The sequence below is a fragment of the Falco punctatus genome, assembly GCF_963210335.1.
Source record: "Falco punctatus genome assembly, chromosome: 10".
NCBI lineage: Eukaryota > Metazoa > Chordata > Aves > Falconiformes > Falconidae > Falco > Falco punctatus.
The window spans coordinates 24,942,544-24,961,165 of NC_137590.1; the positions used below are offsets into that span (position 1 = coordinate 24,942,544).

Sequence of the window (18,622 nt, forward strand, 5' to 3'; positions counted from 1 at the left end):
CAAGAGACTAAGATCAACATACAAAGAGCTCTGTATTAGTGCCTAATAATTTTTAAACTGTACTATCATGTACATCCATCTTCTATTCTAAAATAAAATGTACCTTACTTTTTTTTTTGTTACACCTTTGTCATTACTTCTGCACTAATCTCTCACAGATGTTCAAGCTATTGTCCTATTCCTACCAATTTTCCATTTATCTTGCTGTTTTGTTTTTTTTTTATTTTATTTCAGATGTGGGCTGGTTTTTTGTGGGGCTGATTTTGTTTCTGGTTTTAGGGGAGGGGGGGTTGGGGGCGCAGGGATAAGGAGTGTCTTATTTCAGCTCAGTTGGTAACTGAAATAAAGCATATATAATTCCACAGAAAATTAACAGAAATATTGTATTAATGGCTGATCCTGGCCAATACAATCAGTCCGTGTTTTGAAATCACCTTACATGGGAACAGATCCAATATTTCATAGTGTAACAGATGAGTCCTTTATTGTGCGATAATATCACCATTTAAAGTCAATGCATGATTAGTCACGCCTGAGATATCTTTGTGATATTCTGCTTAGAGAATACCAGTAAGATGGTATTTCCATCTGTAATAGCCTCACCATGTGAGGAAAAAACACAAACAAAACTGACCTTCTGAACAGTGAGTCTTCTCTGATCAAAGCACTTTTTCCCTAAAGAAAACACATATTTTTCAGTTCCTCAAGGAGACAGTACTTCACATCACATCTTTGCATGAGGCTGAAATAATAACATGCTCTGTTACACTGAAGTATTGAGAGATTGTTAACATTGTACAAAAGTACATTTTAGTGCAATTACAAAAAACTGTATTGTGACTCTTCCCCTGCTACATATAAGAAAAATGTGCAAGAAAATGCACATGGGTCACTGCATACAGTAGATGAAGCATGAGAATGGGAGCTGTGTTCCTCTGCATTCTAGTCCTAGCTCTGACAATCATCATCTTGCTTCAGGCAAATCACTTGGAACTCCTATCTATAAAATAATAAAAGTATTTTACTGTCTACAGCTTTAACCATAAATTAAAGGCTATGACTGAATTAAAACCAGCAGAAAACAATTTTCAACTGCAAGATTCTAAGCCAAATACAGTCCAGTGGCCACCGAATGTAATCCAGATGAAAATCACTGTGATTTCTTTAATATCCTGACAGAGTCTTTTTTGACTGCATAAATTGACAGAGTAACACTGGGCCCAAAGTGCTTAGCTGATTAAGCAGGTTTACAGAAATAAGATTATAAATTGATGTGCCGGGTTGCGGACATACAGCTGAAATTAACATGCATGTGTGTGTGAGATAAGAGTTTAGCATTTCTGATGTTTCATCACAATAGCTGTGTCTTCCCATTCTGTCACCTACTTTTCCTCTTCTCTGCAGTTTCCCCAGTTTCTCACACATTCCCAGACTTCTAATACCCCATTCCAAAAGGCAATGTTATGCCTTCATGACTCATGGAAAAGTAGAGAGATGCTGAGCGGTCAGCTGGTCAGACAGGATACAGCATCACAGCCAGAGAAAGGACCAAATAGCACACTAAGGTAAAAATGCTCTGCAAACCTTATAAGCCTGGGCTAGATTCCACAGTGCCACTGAATTTTGCTCCATTTTCCTTTAAAGAGCTTTCTTCATTCCAGCTAACATAAAATCTATTTACCTACTTTGGGTCTTAAAAGGTCACCTTTCCCTGTGATAAATGCTGAAGTTCCATTTTATTATAAAAGCTTTAAAACGGAAAAGTGAAAGCACTATGCTTCTGTTCATCTTTTACATCTACCTATTTTTAACTTTAAAAAAAACTGGCAAAAAAAATCTAGGAATTAATGTATAGATTGTACTTTTAATATATAATATAAATTACATTTACAGCAAAGAGTAATAAAATCAAGAAGAAAACCTATATAGACTAGATTTTCCTAAACAATCATAATACCTAAAATTCAGACTTTATATCTTCTGATACAGCTTAGATTTGAAAAACATTCTGAACAAGCTATTACATAAATCTCAGTGATAGCTACATGGTAAAAATCTCTAACTGCAACCCACAACTATCTAAACCTCTATGAAAAACATATGTTTTACATAAAAATAACTGGCATTATGTTACTATGCAATGAAATCTTAGTATAAGTCATAGTTAATTATACATTCAGGGAAAAAGTGAATAATTTAACCCACATCTCAGATTAACTCAAAAGAACAAAGCAAAAAAATCCATCAGCGCATTGGATCCCTACAGCATATTTCTACACAACCATAAAAGGAATAAGCAAGAAAAAGCCTTATTCTTTACTACTTGAAGGATACATCAAAACTCTAATTAAAAATGTTCTGAACTTGGATGATTACTCAAAGGTTAGATGGCATGCTGAAACACTTCAAGGCCCAGCGAAACTGTCACCTTAAGTCTGGCTTGGAGTTTCCGAAGCAGGATCATATGGAAATGGGAAACACCCATATAAGTTGTCCAACCATCCTTTGTATTTATTGTAACTAGGAAAAGCTGAGACACTACTCTAACCCATGCTGTCTTTTTAATTCACTTAGATTTTTTTTAAGTATCTCATTGATTGCTGCGATTTTAAGTATCTCAGTAAATCTTTTTTTTAAAAGGGCCATTTAGATCTGCATTTATATATGAGTGCCATAACTGTCACAAGCCATTGAAATTAATCTCCTCTGAGACACAAGGCAGTACTTTATTCATCTATCCACCCTCTGATTAGGGACCATACGTTAATGTAGTCTACACATCCATCACCATTTTGGTCAATGGTGAAATGTGATATTAATGTCAATGCTTCTTAGATATTTCTACAAATAATTTAGTATTCTATTTTATTTAATTTTATTATCAAGCTTTTCATTATTTATGTGATAAAAGTTAGGAGATTTCATGGTTCTTTTGTTTATATATAGCACAGCAGCTAATTACTTTTTTTTGCCCTGAGGAGATTAGGAAAGTCATCTTATTACCTTTATTCATGATAATTTGATCAAATCATGTATAGGAAATAAAAACTTTATTTTCAATGCATGTGGAATGTTCGGGCTATTAAAGTTGAATTTGCCCCAGCTAAATTACAAATGAAAGTATTCTTTCTAAAGTTTGGAAACCAGAAGACATAGCCGAGTTCAGAGGAAAGCATGGCCCTTTGCTGCACAGGAGATCCAACTTAACAGTCCTAATGGTTTCCTCTGGCATAAAAATCTATTCTTCTCTCAATGTGATTATAGCATTAGGGTATTGTATTTTGCATCTGAGAACTGGCTTGGTTTTATGGCTTCTAATCTATGACCTAAGAGAACAGAAACCATTCCCTCTTCCCCAAATTTCACTCATGCTCTCTGCATCACTCATTCTCATTAGTAAGATGTTCTAAAATCAGTACTTGTGCTGAGCTTACCTATTTAGAAAGGTTTGAGATTATTTCCTGACCTTCTGGAGCCTGCAGGAATGACTGGAATATAAATCATAGACCATATGGTTGAATTATGCTAACCAAAACAGGAATTCCTATGAACACAAGAGAGACGCTGCACTAAGTATTAACATGTTGAGACAGCATCCACAATGCTATAGGATGATGAAGAGCCAAATAGTTTGGTTGTTCCTTTAATATAAAAAAAAAAAAAAATTACAAAAAACCTTTTCCTTTCTTCCTCATTTTTTCTAACACCAGATATTACCCCTTATTATTCTCTTGTGCCTTTATGCAGACTAGCTATAATTAACGAATCGCCATTTGAGATTACAGCTAAAGAAGATACCTCCTGGTTCTTCTTATTAATTTGAAATATTTTAGCTTCAGCAAATTCAGATTAACAAGAACTATAAACAAAACCTACCCAATGAACCGCATGAGAAGACAGCCATCAAATTGAAAAGAAAAAGACAGCTATTAGGAAAAAAACCCAAACAAAACCACAAAACCCAAGAGGTGAAGGGAAAGATGCATTCTAGTTCAGGAAAAAAAATGCAAAGTAGATGCAGAAAAAAGCATCTAGGTCACTAGCTGTTAGGTTCTGTATGCACCTCTATTCCTAATGGACTGTGTAGACCACAGTCCCTTTAATAAGCAAAGTACTTGTTACATACTGTTTTCATGCATAATCACTTCTGAAAAGAGAATAAATTAAAACGTGGATAAAGCTTTGCAAACCAGGACTATTTTTGCAAACCTTCTGAAGTATCTTGAGATGCCAGAGAGTCATAAGATCTGCTCATCCTTATTGCAAATATCAAGACCATACTAACTGTTCCATCTTCTGAAAATACTTTGATTATTTTTGGTTGTTCTGCAATGGCAGCCAAGACAATGGAGTGCTTTTGACATATCTGAAGAAGCACATATATATACACTGGCTTGAAAGATTTGATCCAAAACTCACTGAAATAAGTAGGATATTTTCTTTCTTTTTGTTTTGGTTTTTTGTTTTATTTGTGGGTTGGTTTTTTTGTGTTTTTTGTTTTTTTGTTTTTTTAACAGGCTTTGAATCAGGGCAGCATCAGTGGGTTTCTGGAACTTTACTATTATTGCAATGCTGGATGAATTTTAGATGGATAAAAGAACATTCTACCTATTCCAGGAAGCAAGATTAAGTGGAGATGAACATGTACATTTAAAAAGATTTGCCCTCAAAGCATGGCTTGTGTCATCTTTACTGAGTTTGAATTATACTGTAAAAAGAGCAAAGACTGAATAAAGTATAAAATACTGGGTAGTGTAAAACTAGATGTAAAGAAAAATGGAACAGCAATAGAAAAAAGGAACATATTAATGAAAACACATACAGTAACATGAAGTATACATGAGACTCCTCAAATAAGTTTCTTAAACAGCTACTTAAGTAAGTTTCTTAAACTACTACATGCCAGAGTAACCCTATGAGCCTTAACGTCTCATGGTTTCCCTATATGCAGACACAGCTGTGTATTTGCATTGTGCAGGCATGCAGTATAGTCCCAGAGTTGAGTTCCCTGCAGAACAGTGAGCAAACAGAAGTTCTTCTGACTTGCAAAAACTATTATTATAATAATTAATAATCAAAATACTTTGTAATAAATCTTGAGTTGAATATTTTTCAGTTACATATCTAGTCATGGTAGAGAAATCGATTTATGCATCCGAAAAATGAACATCTTCATATAACACAGGTTCTCAAGGATTAACAGGCTACTCGTGTTTCACAATAATACCTCTTAATCATTTTACTGATTAAAAGAAGGCATCTTGACCTATTCTCATGAATCTGCATTTAATGGCTAAAATGCTTAGAAGTAAGGATCTGAAATACAGAATAAATATTTAGGGAAAGGTTTTTAAATGGCAACATTTGGGGTTGGGGGGGAAATAGATTTAACATTCACTCTCCCATTCCATCAATTGATGGTGAGAATATATAGCCAACTGTGCTAATGTGCTTTAAGATCAGCTATTGCTAACAAAAGTCATCATTAGACTCTTTCACTTGAAATGGAAGACTCTTGCTTACAGAAACATCTTTCTTCATTTGTCACTCTTTTGTGCACATCTGAAACGAGCATCTCAGCCACATCAGCAGCATTACTGTCATGACAGCATTGAATTCCTTCTTGTACTGTACTGACATAAAGTCCTCCGGTGATTTAGGGTTAGATTTGCCATGACATTTGTAGACCACCTACAAAAGCTGAAGGCAGTTTGCTTATAAACTCTCTTGACTATCTGCAGGTCTCCATGACTTCTTTTACACATGATGTGGCTTACCTTCTGCGAATGTGTGAGTGTTGGTGTGTTTGCAACCTGAAATATGCATGAATCAAGAGAGAAAAATGTGATTATTCAGGTTTCCTAAGTGTTTCATTCACACAATGCTAGGAAAAGTCAGTGCTGAGGACAGTTGCAATACAGTAGGGAATGCTGTGAGGAAACAAGCTGAACAGTGCAGCATAGAGACATTTTTCTATAAGAAAAAAATAATAGGGATGAGGGGAGAAGTATTTGTACAGCTTAAACAGGGGCAGGTAATTTGGAGAATCACTATGGAGAAGAGAATGGGACTGTACTTTGCAGAAGAAGCTGATGTGTCTCCTTCTTCCCTACAAAGTCCTCTTGTGGCAGCCCAATGTGAGTGCGAATATAAAAAGCACTATAACCATATAAATGATTAAATATACTGCAGAGGGTGGGTGGCAGAGGGAGGGCCATGGTTATAGCCTTATCTATTTCAGGATCTCTATTTCAGGTTCTACTATGTTTTGCAGTGGAAGTCCTGTGTTCTACCAAAGGTGACTGCTGTTATCATAGGCAATGCTTATGTTCCAAGGTCCAGAACATTCTCCCTCTCTCTGTCTCCTCACCTGAAGACTCACAAAAATCTGTTCCTCAAAGTTGATCTCTGAACGACTTCCCTGTGAACATACCTTTCATTTAAATTATTTCATTGTCTTCTAGCTGTTCATGTACAGCTCTAAAATGATAGTTTAGAAAATGTCTGAGGTTGGTACTTTCCTCCTATCTATTTTTAGTTGTGCTTTTTACTTTCCCTTTGCACAAAGAAAAGTGAATAAACTACATGCCGCTGTGCCTGGGAAACACACTGGGAATTATGACAAATCTAGGCTATCTGTACTACAAGAGATTTTCTTGTCACTTTGCTACGACTACATGCAACAGAGAAAATCAAGCTTTTCAGTGCTCTGCAAGAAAATTATGACAGCACCCTGCATTTCAGTTCAAACTACTGTTCTGCATTCTGTACTGTTGATTTGTAGAAGAAAATAGAAACCTTTGCAGAAGACTTTGTACTATCTTACAGAGTTTAAGAATGATGTTCTTTTTGGAATTACAGGGAACAGTTCCAGGAGGGGAAAAAACATAATGGAAAATGCCATGCACTACATTTCTTTACAAAGAGTAATTTTTTTAAGATTTCTGCTGGTGGTTTCCCATAAAATAAGATGATATATGAATAATTTCAGCTGGAATAGAACTTCCAGAATAAAGGCATGACTATATTGACCGTTTTTACCTAAGCCAGTTTGTCACTCAGATTCCTTGGACCAAAAGACATAATTCAGCTGCCTTTCCTCTTCCTTCTGTTAATATGCATAATGTGGAGAAAAATGAAGAGCATATAGAGTAACACCAGAGCATCAGCACCTGTGAAAAAAGTTATACTGAGATAGAAGCAATATGTTCTACAGCATTGAGAACAGGGATGGCCCACATTATGATCTGAGTTACAACATTCTGTATTTGGCATAGTCCAGTTCAGCATGTTTCAAACATCATCTTCACACTTTCAGTCCAAATTGTTACTAAATTCACTAGACAAAAAGTGTGTCTTTTCCTAATGGAGTCGGTAGCAAAGTCACATGTCAGTTGCCTAGCAGGATTTTACACTCTGCTAATGATGATGGAACCTCATTGTCCCTCCTGAAGATTTGGTCTCACAGTTATTTTAAGTTTTATCATGACCACATTTTTATTTTATCACTAAAGTATAATTGAAGCAACATTTATTTACTCTAAAATTAGCATTACAGGATAGATCATTTATTGCTTTCATCTTATGTTTCTCATTTTATTCATCTTAATTTTCTTATTCCAGTTGAAAAATTCTCAAGGAAAACAGCAGCTAAAAATCCAGTTCCTTCACATTCTGAACGTCAGCTCAATATGTGATTAAATAGAAGATTTTTTTAAAAAATAAAATTTTAAAAATTTGAATCAAATTTGAATCAGGATTATGTCTTGTTTGGGTTTAGTTGCTTAAGTTTCTGCAAGTATGTTTGATAAGAAACATGGCCAGATCATACCACCTGCAACCCAGAGCACCCAGTTTCTCTCTGCCACCAGCCTACATTATGACCTTGAGCACGACATGCAGTTTTTCCATTCTTCTCTTTATATGCCTACACATTCTCTCTCTTGTTGTGATGGATTTGGAGCTGCCTTGTAATAATGTATTAATACTTCATGTTGACCCGCTATGGAAGATGAATGTCTGAATAAATTCAGTGAGGTTCTGTCTGGAGAATCAGGCAGGAGGAAAATTACTGCTTTGAGACAGGCATCTCCATACACAGTACTGTCAAGGAACAAGCTCAGAACTCTAATTTATAGTCAACCATAAAACTGGTTTTGTGTAAAAAGACTCAAGACAGAAGATCCCAAAGACTTGAAGCAACGATTTAAAATTGGATACTCTCCAAAAAAGAGAAGCAGTAGTTCTGGGAATTAGATTCAGATACAGAATCCTAATGAGACTGTTAAAAAAGCTTAACCTGCTAAAGATGTCATCTATCCATGGTAAGATTTATGGTTAGGTAGGTTTGTAAGCCTGCTTGCAAAAAGATTGTTCTGAGTCTTCTTTTTTTTTCCTCACTGAAAGCTTTTTATTCTAGTTTTAAAAGAAACATTACTTTGATGAAGAAAGGCTCTTAACACACATTCGACCAAGCTACCTAAGCCTGTACAGCACACACATTTAAACTGCTCTAGTATAGTCTAGTCAAGAGACAATAAACAAATCTTCTTTTATGGATAAACGATTTTGCAGGTGAAAAAAATTGTCTGTTGAATTCTTTAGGTAGTTTGCCTGAGAGCATCAGTGCTTCATAGCAAAGTCTGGAAAAAGCAATATATTGTGTATTTTAAAATAAGGATGAAGGAGTGGGTATAGAAGAAATGTGTTATCAGCCAGGCCAACCATTGACATTTCAGTCGGTGTAAAAATACAACAAGTTATCAGATGAACTACTTGAAAACAACCGGAAGAAAAAGAAGGAAACAATGCACCTCTGTACAGGTGTAAAAGCCCACTGAGAGAGCAGTTAGTCTGGCTCCCTATCAGAAAGAGAAGCCTTTGGACTGGAGACTTACCTGAGTCTCTGCTGTGACCAGTACTGTTTGATAATTTCATTAGCACCTTCCCCGGTTCTGTGTGGCAAATTCATTGTAGCTTACTGTGGATTGGGAATATGTGGGCAAAAACTGGAAAAACTGAGTGCAGAAAGAAATGTATCCTTTTATCTCTCCACAGAATCCAGAAACACTGACTGCAGATGCTAAATTCAGTTTATACTTGTAAGGTAGCTTGACAGGTATGTGGAGTCTCAGTCTTGCTCTAACAGTAGCAAAACAGTGACATTCCACCCTGGCAGAGGAAAAAAAAAAAAGTAAACTTCAACAAGACCAGGAGGGCAGGAATAGGTACCAAAATATTTTTATACCATGATATTCATCTAAACTTTAAAACATGATAATGAAATCCTTTGGAGCAAGTACATTTTTTTCCTCAACTATTTTTTGACAGAATGCCTTCCACAAGGAAGGCATTTCCTTCAACGTATCTCATTCTGAGGCCTGCAGGTGTTACAATTACATGAAAGACAGATTATGAACATGCTTGCTCACTAAACCTATTGTAGGTATATCTCAAAATTAAAATTATATGTAATTAAAAATATACTTCTGTTCCTCTACAGGGTTTCATTCAATGATGTGGTGTCAATTTCTTATGTTCTCTTTCCTTACCAAAAACTCCAGTATGTCTAAACCATGATTTTTTTTTGTGCAGGGAAAGTTTAAGGATTATGGCAAAGGTTTTTAAAACAGTAGTGCAAAAGCAAAACCAGCACTTTAGAATCTCATAAGCCAACGAAGAAAATCAGTAGTATAAAAGATGACAACATCACTAAACGTGAACTAGGACTACTGTAGTAATGATTGACTGAGTCACGGTACATGATTTCACAAAGTGATGTAGGGCTACATTTAGTCAAAGCAGATTAATCCCAGAGCCCCAAGGGTGTTTTTTTTTTAAAAAAAATATTTTTCATTTTTAGGAACCTAGCTCCCAGGTATTAGACAGCTTGCCAAAACTGAAGTCCTACAGGATGAAGAAGGGAATCTTACCAGCGCTGCTACTGACCGCCAACATTCCCTGGTGTGGTATCCACACCTTAACACAGAAGACAGGACACAGAGTCACTCAGCCATTATCTTTTTGTCAAACATCATGCAAGGCCACATTCACTGAGCTGCACCTTCATTTTCTGAGCCTCTCGCTTTCTCACAGAAGAGCTATTTGTTGTGGAAATGGTAAAGAAGACCACGAAAATGAACGTTGTTATTACAAGTGTGCCTCTTCTGATCGAAACTAGCTACCTTGTCACCATAAAAAGAAATTCAAAAGCAAACCCCACCTCCCAAAAATAAAACCGTCCACCCCCCCAAAAAAAAAAAAACAAAAAACTTCCCTACCAAGTGACAAGAAGTCTGCAAGTGAACCAAGAATTGAAAATAATTTAGAGAATTGTTTTGCATCAGAAAACACAACACAAGAAAAAGAACAAGGAGTTCTAACAGACTTTAAAGGGCATTTTAGGATAAACAGGCTAAAATTAACTATCTTAATTGTAATATAAAACTAGTATAAGGTAGTTAGAGAGACAGAGTATGTTACTTTTGGGACACAGCTATCAATCTTCTGTTCTTTTCAGTTTGTATCAACTCCACATAAACCCCAGAAGACATAAGCTTTTGCTGTACTTAAACCCAAATGAATGGACTATAAGTCTACAAAATACCCATAAGTAGAAAAAAAGACATTCATAATCCTGATCTAAAGTGAAGCCTACCCTCCACCCACATACAAAAGCTTCAGGACTGAATACTGCGGTTTGATTTTATATCTCCAGAGCAAAACCAACCTCCCAGCTGACATGTTCATAGTGCAGTTTTATTTAGTTAGCAGTTGAAGAATCACCTATACTAAAACTAAATGAAAGTAACAGCATTATTAACTATGACATGGATGTTTATAGTGGAAATCTAGGATAGAGCGACAACTTTCTCTTAAAGGAAAAGACATATATAACAGGGTCAAGATTTGAAGGGAACTCAAGTAGCTACAGTATTTTATACCTGCATTTTTCCACATCTAGCATTTCTTACTGTGTGCAGCTGGCCTGAACTTCATTTCTACACAAATCACGTCAGTTTGCACCTTAGGTCTTTTTTATAGCTTCATGTTCTACAACAGAGCAAATCCAGCCTATCTGCTCCAGTCTCTTTACAGTCTGCCCTGTTTCCTTTCTCGTTTCAGCTTTGAACCTTTATTTCAGTCTCCTGTGTCCATACTTCTCTATCACAGAAATGTCCGCTCTCCTTTTTCAACTTTTCTTACACCTGAAACAATCTGCCTCTCTTTCCTATAACTTAGAAAACTTTGCCTAACTTTTACATATTGCCATACTTTATCTGGTTTTACTTAGATTTAATACCTTTACAGCAGAGAAAGTATGGTTTTTCAATGTATACAATAGTCCTATGTAGATGTACTTATTATTGCTAACATGTATTACCATTACAATTCATGCACAATCCAAATATATTTCTCAGCATGCTTCATATCTTTTATCATGCATTTTATTTACAAAATCCTCCTCTTGCTGGATTTTAGTGCAAAGATTTGCTTTGAAAAATAGAGAATATGAACGTTTGTTCCTGGTCATCTTCTGTGCCAAACAGTCTTTGCAGTACTCAGTTCTTAACACTTAATCCTTCAGACACTCAGGTTTTGAAATCCTTGATATACCAGCCACGACAGAAGTATCTTAAGAGCACTATTTATGTATAGTCTGTTCTCCATCCAAAGCCTCTGATGGACTTTCTGCACAAACCATAAAAAAATCCATTCACACTTTAACCTGCTCTATAAAATCCCACCCCCTTTTCAGCATGTTATGTTCCTGCAAGTCCTCTAAGAGTTTTGCAAGACTAAGAGTGGCAAATAGCAGTCATCTTTTACAAGCAATTTTCTTCTATATGCTTCAGAATTCCTGCAGTCCCAAAAGCAATCTATTTTTCCATTTATCCTACAAAGAGCCTTTCTCTATGAATTCTGGTAGCCATCACTCTTGTCACAATTTTTTTTTTATTCTACCTGTAGGACCATTTCTACAGGAACCTCAACTACTAGAAAGACAAACAGATTTGCAGCAATTTAACTGTAATTTCAAGTCACAAGTGTAATAAACCAATCTACAGCAGGAGCTCATGCATTTCCTGCATGTATTCACCTACCTCTCCTCCATCCATCGCTCGGGCAGTATGAAAATTCCAGTCCAAATCCATATTTGATGACTGTCAAATGTTTCTTCATTATAAATAGTATACATAGAGCCACTGTCAAAACCCTTTTATATACTTTTAAACTCCCTGAATGACAAAACCATGACAAAGTTTAAAATATTATGTATTTGCTATTGCCAAAACTTTTTCATGTACTATCAAGCATATTTCAGCCATTCAAAAACTGCAATTATGAACTGCAGAGGAATGCTGTGAATTAGCGTAGTCTGAAACTGTGCATTAAGAATTTAGAAGATAATGATGATAATGATATCATGTAAATGCAGAATAAAAGATTAACATCAGAGTTAGACGTTGGATGATGAAGTAAACGAAGTTGACAAAGATGATCAGAGTTAAGGAGGCTGTATTGTAACTTCTTTGGAACTGGGGAAACTTTAAAATAAATGGTTCAGCAAACATAAGGATGAAGAAATATGTAAACTATGAGCTGGGGATCTTGCCAGAAATCACTTGTACTTAAGCACGAACTCAACAAATTACCTGGAAACAATTGGAACACGTTCTAAGTACAGGGCCTTAAGACAGTTTGTAATCCACTCTTCACGCATTCCAAAACATGACAGCAGACTAAATGCTGGAAGCTGAAAAAGTGTTCCAACAATCATTTATTATTACACCTCTGCTAACACCATCACTAAAACTGCCTTCCAAAGTAAAATAAAGAGTGAATTGAATCAAAAAATACAGGTCTCAAGCCAGGTCTTATAAAAGTAAACAGTCCCACTGACATCAACAAATTCGGTTTTGGTCCATTAATTTCCATAAAAGTAACACAAAATACTATTTATTCATTTGCATCAATACAGCTACAGAGCTATTTAATTTTAATTAATATTTCATTTAATTACACACTTTGGGGCTGTTATAAACTTTTTTATAGATATTGTTGCAAAAATAGAAAATATAATTTATCACAGTACAGAAAAGTAAAATTAAATAGGAAGTAGTAAAAACTTAGATTTTGCATGGACAGTATTCCATGTATTAGAGTGCTACTTCAAATATTTTAAGTTTTATACCAGAATGAGAGCTGTTGCAATTGTGAGCAATTTCACAGTGGTAAGAAGTTACTCTGAAACGGTCAATAAGCCAGAGGAAAGAATATATAGACTGAAGATAATTCTATCCGAAATACAGAAAGTCTTTTGAGTTTGAAATCTTAACAATATACTGTTTTGCTTTAAAAATGGTGACAATAAGGTTGAGCTCAAAACATGCCTATAAAGTACTGCACTGTAAGCCCTATAGCAATACCATTTATTTTCTTTTTTTAAAACCAATATTATCATTTATATTATCTATATGACACAATGCATTTCCAGCCAAGTATAAAAGGTCAGTACCAATATTGGCCCTAGAGGAATTTGGTACGGTGTCCATTTGTAAAAGAAGCTGTAACTATCCACTACAAATTGCCAAGAGCTCTGACCGATTCTGCCTCTGCACTCTCTAAACGTACATAGGTGTGTTCTTCCAGCAAAATAGGGTTCAAGCTTAAATACATGTTAGCATGTTTCAGTATGCATAATGAGACACTTCTTTTTTGAGATAAGGCAAGAGAGCAAGGTGAAACTATTTGAGCAGCTGATGCTGTACAGGACCTGCTGCATGGGTAGGGGCCATCTCTGCTGAATGTTTGTTTGGAATTTATCATCAGTATGCAGTTCTTTCCTGAAAATGAATTTCAGACTTCAAACCTATAAACGCTACTGTGCTTTGCTCATGTGTCAACCTCTCATACTGCAGATAGTTCCTTTAGCATTCAGTACTATAGATATTATTATTACCTGGTTTTGAGATAACCTTAATTCAGTAACGTCTCCTATGGAGGACATAATATAGTAAGATTTATTGTCACATAACACACATATATATATATATCTCTCTACATGGTATGTTTGTGCATAAGGTGGTATTATACATAACTCATAAAATATCCTTGAAAGATCTGCATGATTACATATAAACTTGAAAAAAGAATAAGGTGTAATGGCACTAGCTTTGTAGCAACTGTGGCCTCTACAGTTCTGCTTTCTGCTGAAGTCAAAAGCACACCAAATATACTGATATTGTCTTCCTCCTCAGTTTTCTACCCCAAAACATGTAACACACTCTCACCTATCACAATTAGGGTAGGAGAGGGAAAAAATTACAAAAGCTCCTGGGCTAAATCATGTAAGGCTTTGAAAATATTCATCAGTACTCTGACTTGCGTGTAAAACTGAACAAGTTAGTGCAGCATTTCATTACTGATGTAAAGTCTGTAAAAAATTCTGCTTATGCAAGCCAGTATTTCAAAATCGTTATTGTAGCAGATTTTCTGTAGACTCACTTTGTAAGGGAGGCAAACATAAGGTTTACTTTCATATACCTCTCCATGCTGACTCCTCCTCATAATTTGAAACAGTAGGAGTATGTGTCATTATCTGCTCAAAAAAATCACACATGATCTGTACAAGTATAATAATACATTACCATTTCATTGTCATCACAAGGCGATTGTAGGTGTGCATAGAAGTACGTTGTATAGCAACAGTTGTTTCTCTATGCAATGTTGGCATAGTGGTAGGATGGTTTGAAGGCTAATCTCAAGATCCAAGAGAAGGTTTTTGTGGTTCAGTTGAAGTGCTCAAATTTTACATTAAGTAGTATATTGGTATCAATAAATGTTAGTGTAGCCATTCTATGTCCATGGTAGTCATGTTAAGCATAACTACTTGTTTTATTTATAGGAAATTCTTTTGCAGATGTGTTACAGGCTTAACGCTCTAGTGATTCTAAAGATCACCCTTTATACCATATATTATTTCTCATCATTTATTGTATGCGTGCAACATTTACAGGTTTCACTGTAGCACAAGCTCTTTTCCTTCATCAGACACTTCCCTAGATATTAGCTCAACTCATCTCCTACCCAAGTAGGGACAAAAGTAAAAGCATTCTGCATTTGCTGAAGAGCGAAAATGAAACCTTTTTCCTTGTCAGCAGCAAAACCAAAACCTGAACATTTCCTCTTTTCATGGTGCATTGTCAAATGAATCACAGAATCCTTCCTAAGAGCCTTCAGACACTTTACAATGGAAGCGGGACACATGACTTTGATACAACATTGTTTCCTGGAAAAGACACAGAACTGAAAGCAGCATAAAGAGCACAGGACAGAACTTACCTCTGGCTCCAGGCTCACTGAAACAGGCAAAGCCATCACTGAAGCCAGCTATGCATCTGCTTCTGGCATTCAAAAACCAAGGAACAGAAGACTGTGTTGGTTGCATGCTGCATTTTCTAAGTATCTATGGCTTTGTTGTGCTTGATTTGTGACATTTCCATGGCACTAAAATACTTTGTCTGATCTAACTTTTCAGACAAAGTTCTGAAATATTTCACAAATGCCACAGTTTTCTAAGCATCTATGAATTTAGGTTGTTAAAAAAAAGGGGCTGGTTTTGGGGGGAAAAATCTTGCAGCAAAGAAAAATGAGGAAAAGGAAGGAAATATATATAAGGCAAATATATTTGGTGGCTAAAATATACCTTCCTGTTCCAGGAATATGTAAGTGGCAGATTATTTAAACATGAAGTGGTGACAGCATGATGCTATGCAAGTCAAATTGCATGTTACTGGTTAGAATGCAATTAATTTTGTAAAAACTTGTTCTATTGTGACAGACAATTACCAGAGAATTTTAAGAACTGGATCAAGTGTCAGAAAATGGCAATGGAGTAGGAAACACTGAACTGCCCAATATTAGCTAGAAAGATTGGCAGGAAAAAAACAAAACAAGAGAAAAATGAGAAAGAGAGATGTAGGATGTGACATGCCTTTTCGTGGTGACATTTTTTGCAATGCATCTGCTTTTCAATTATGTTTTGGATAGGTGCCCTTTCCCAAGGTTGAGCTTCATGTAAATAAATACGTGTATTTTGACACATTCTGCTTATACTTTTTCAGAATTGCATTATATAATAGCACTTCTTCTAAAATTTTAACCTTGACTTTGTTCAGGAATACCACTGAGGCCTTATTCCAAAAGACAGCTCGTTTTAAAGTTATTTATATTAACTTTATATATTTATATATATATATTAACTTTATATTTTTATATATATTAACTTGTTACTATCTAAAAAACTTTATATATTTATATATATATATTAACTTTATATTTTTATATATATTAACTTGTTACTATCTAAAAAACTAAGTCATCTGTCTCTCTACAGGCCCTCACACACACCTTTTACTAGAGAGCCTATTCGCACATCTACCATGAAGACCACCCCTGAAGTACTTCAAACTATACATTAAGTACTTCTTACCCAATTCTCAGTAAGAAAATTATTTAAATAAAGAGTGGCTTCTGATATTTAAAAAACGAAAAATTATCATGATCAAAAATAACAGCTTGTTCCTTTTATTTTGAGAAGAAGAAAAGAAAGATTTTTCACAGTAGTTTGGTTTGTCTCAATTTTCAGAAAATTAAGTTTCTCACTATCATAATGATCAATATTTTTAAAATTATGGTCTGATCTCAAGGTATTTACTGTATACTATCTGTGATCTGCCTCCCTCTTCTCCCATGATTTTGGAATACTAAAATTTAGTACCATATATTAATTTCTTAAGGATTAACTACTTAATCTTTACCATTTTACTGCATGATTCAGATGGGAAGTCCTGCTAACACTACAGTAACAAAAGGGATATTGAGATATTTTTTTTTTTAATTGACTTGCTGAACATATTATATAAATGTTCTTTCATTGTTGAGATGTTTTTCTTTAAAGCAGGGGTACTTCAGAAATTTAGTGACATTCCCTTCTGATATTTTTAAGATACAGGAAAGTGGAAAAAACCCAGACTTTGCAGGCATGTGTCTCTGAGCCCATTTTATAAAGAGCTGAGTCTGACCACCTGAAAGTTTGAGACTAAAAAGAGTCAGCGTATGTCAATTAATTTTCTGGCAATTGTTCCTGTAATTTAAGATTTACTACAACCATTTTTCTTTCTTTTTTAAAACTTAATACCAAAGCCAAGAAATGTCACTTAAAAAAAACACAAAACAAACAAAAAAAAAAAAAAAACCAACAAACAGTAAATTATCCACTGAATTGGAAACTGGTTGCTAAAACATTTTTGATGGAAAGAAAAGTTGCTTTCATTAGAAACATCTGTTAAACAAAACTGCTGCAGATCCTGACTTTACAAAGTCTGTTTTGTAAAGCATACTTTCAGCAGAGCTGCACCATTGCTTCAGGAGGGACTAAGAACTTCAGTCCACTAATCCTTTTGTAAAGTACTCCATCCATAATCTGTGTGGTGCTTCTAGTAATGCATTCCACCAGACCTAGGCAGACTCAAATTTACCCATAGTTTTGTACCTTCTGAAAACTTTCAGCTGTTAGAGCATGCAGGTTAAGGGCAATAAAAACCTCCTCTGGCCAGAAAGAGATGGAGGGAAAAGGGACAAATACATGCAAAACTCAGAAAATATACATTTGAAATAAACTATAAACCCCAAGAACTTAACATTTGTCGCAGCTACTCCCACAAGTAATTCTGGAATCAGGTGGAAAGGAATGAGGGTGGAATTTTGGCCACTGCCTTGATTTATAAACAACCTCAAGGCTTGTAGAAATCCTAAACCTTCCAGAAGCCAGATTTCAGCTATGCTGAAATACATAGCTATGTATGTATGCTATGCTGAAGTACAGAGGTGTCTCACAAAACGTAACGGGCAGCTCCTAACCTGTTTGGTTTGGGCTTTTTCCCAACTAAGGGTTATATACCCATTTTCAGCCACAGTAGCTAAAACATAAAGAAAAAAACAGAAAAACTGACCAAAGTTTGAGGGCAAAGAAAGGCAGTCTGTTAGTTTGTGACGCATAATTACTTCTGCTCAGGAATGCAGAGGGGAAAATGTCAGGGGTTTTGCTTGACTGATCAGATCCTTAACTCAGTCACACCTTGAAAATGCCACTGTCTCCAGTAATACTGCATAAGCATAACCAAGAACAACATCCAGGACAAAGGTTCTGGATAATACGTAAACATATGACACTAACCAAGGATAACAATCAGCACAGAAGAATGTGTTGTGTAATTCCCACTTGCAGCATCAAAGCAGAATTAGTGTGATTAAAATAGAAACCTATACATTTAATGGGAATGAACATTGAAAAAAAAAAATGTTTCTCAGTAAGCCAGGATCCATGAAGATCCATGAAATATGCACCCCAGAAACTCCAGATAAGAGTAGAAGGAGGAGTGCCCTTCTGCTGCCTCTGACACCCCAGAATACTGTCAATTCTTTCTCTGAAAAATTTAATCATGAAGAATGTCACAGGGAATGCTGTAGGTTGAATCCTGATTTCTGTAACACAGACATAAATCCAGAGAAATTCCATCAACTACTGCTGTGAAAAGAAATTATCTACTCAAACTCT

The 18,622-nt window shown here is 35.5% G+C and overlaps 1 long non-coding RNA gene across 1 annotated transcript; it reads right to left on the reverse strand.

Annotated features, from left to right (window-relative positions):
- Positions 1–208: 208 nt before the first annotated feature.
- LOC308070490 lies at positions 209–17,833 on the reverse strand. Its single transcript, XR_013930745.1, has 2 exons — positions 16,359–17,833; positions 209–16,238 (listed from the first exon to the last, which is right to left on the reverse strand). It is a non-coding gene; the product is annotated as an uncharacterized lncRNA (long non-coding RNA).
- Positions 17,834–18,622: the final 789 nt, after the last annotated feature.